This window comes from Nematolebias whitei, chromosome 20, assembly GCF_014905685.2.
Source record: "Nematolebias whitei isolate Nwh7 chromosome 20, NemWhi1, whole genome shotgun sequence".
Taxonomy (NCBI): Eukaryota; Metazoa; Chordata; class Actinopteri; order Cyprinodontiformes; family Rivulidae; genus Nematolebias; species Nematolebias whitei.
In genome coordinates this window covers 210,059-211,927 of record NC_056517.1, presented here as the reverse complement: position 1 = coordinate 211,927, position 1,869 = coordinate 210,059, and the positions used below count along the sequence as shown (strand labels likewise).

At 40.1% G+C, this 1,869-nt stretch overlaps 1 protein-coding gene across 1 annotated transcript in view; it reads right to left on the bottom strand.

Annotated features, from left to right (window-relative positions):
- cnksr2a (connector enhancer of kinase suppressor of Ras 2a) overlaps positions 1 to 1,869 on the bottom strand; it is a 198,804-nt gene that overhangs the window by 50,479 nt on the left and 146,456 nt on the right. The gene's annotated exons all lie outside the window — the stretch shown is intronic.

Here is a 1,869-nt window from a genome sequence, read left to right as displayed (position 1 = left end):
CTGATGGTCCTTCTTGAGCATGTGATCAGCTGGTTTTGGTTGTCAGCAGCAAAACTGGTTGATCCACTCTGAGAAGGTGCTATTTAAGAGACTGAGCTGAATACAGCACCTCAGACCTTGTACTTAATGTTAACAATTGTGTCATTGTTTAGTTTGAGCAAATAATCGAAAAACTAAATAAGGTTTACAGCACTGAACTAGTAAAAAAGATTATAGCTTTAGGTGGTAGTCATACCATACTTTTGGGATCATTTTCAATATTCCAATTCAATTCAGTTCAATTCAGTTTATTTATATAGCTCCAAGTCATGACAAAAGTCATCTCAGGGCCCTGAACAGAAACATTAATATACATAAAAGTAAGCTATCTGAGGAGCTAGCAGACTGCTTTGAGTCTAACGTCATCACAGTCTCTCAGTATAATATAATATGATATAATATAATTATTAGAATTCCATTTTTTATTAATTAGCTTGTCTTTTGAATTAAAAGACAAATATGACTCACATCTTGTTTTTTGTTTTTTAACCAACATTTTCAACACTGTCTGTTTTTATATTTAGTTATCTGCTATTCTCTGTCTACCATTTTAACTGTTTAAACATCTGTTTCTGAGTCTTTTGTTTGGAACCATCCAGATGACCGGACTGAACATTGTTGGATTTTATACCTGGATTATTGAGCATGGACTTTGGAGTCTTTTGTTTGGGTTCTTCTATATCATTTAGTCATTTGTTATTGGCAATGCAGGGGCAAACAACATTTTGTAGCTTTGGAAATTCAAAGAAACATAGTCAGAAAACACAGCTTTGTTAGCTGAAGTCCACCCCACTCCCCACCCTCCCCACCCCACACACACACAAACACATACATTTTCCATTTCCTTGTAATAATTTCACACACCTGCAGTTTTTGCTCAGAGCTCCATTTGCATTTTAGCACATTATGCTAATCGTTGGTTACGTACTGTAACCCCAGATTCTATGAGTATAGGCTAAGCCCTTTAAGGCTGTCGCTTGTGGGTTTTATCCCATCACGCAAAGCGTCGCACTGAAAAATTTAGTGCACGCCCACCTGTCGTGTGGACCCCACCCGGTCCGTATAAATTACGTTGAGAGTGGGTAATCGGCTCCCAAATAGCTTTTTTCTTCAGCCATTTAGGAGCCAGTGAGGCCCAGAGCTTAAACGGCTACGCCTATACTCATAGAATCTGGGGTTACAGTACGTAACCAACGTTCTATTTCATATAGGCTTCGCCCTTTAAGGCTGTCGCTTGTGGGTTAAGGGCGAAGCATGCTGTAGTCTCTGCCTCACTGGGTCCATTCGAACACCGTATGAAGTGTCCGCTTGCAGTAAAAAACATTTTATCCCTCAGCCCTCCATGTGCGTAAATAAGCGTTGCATAATTACGCGCACCATGTACAGATGCGCGCTGCGTAATTTACGCATTCAGTGTACATGGGCGCCCGGAGAGAAAAGTTCTCGACGGGAAAATGGGGAGAGGCTGAAAAAACAGTGAACCGATTCAAAATAAATTAACTGATTAGTAATCAAATGAACAGATTGGTAACAGTAGTCATGAACTGATTAGTGACATTAGAACAAAAACCATCAGTCACAAACTTGTGACTGATAACAAATATGTCACACTGTAATTGCATGTAGTCAGATGTGAGTTTAAACAAAGTTCCATGAAAACAATGAGATTCATTCTTGGACTGTGAGGTCTCAGTCTCTGATAGAGGACTTTTGCAAACCGAGGTGTACCGCAAACCCACCCACACAGACCAGTATTTGCAGTTTGACTCCCATCACCCTTTGGAGCACAAGTTAGGAGTCATCAGGACTCTGTATCACAGAGCAGACAGC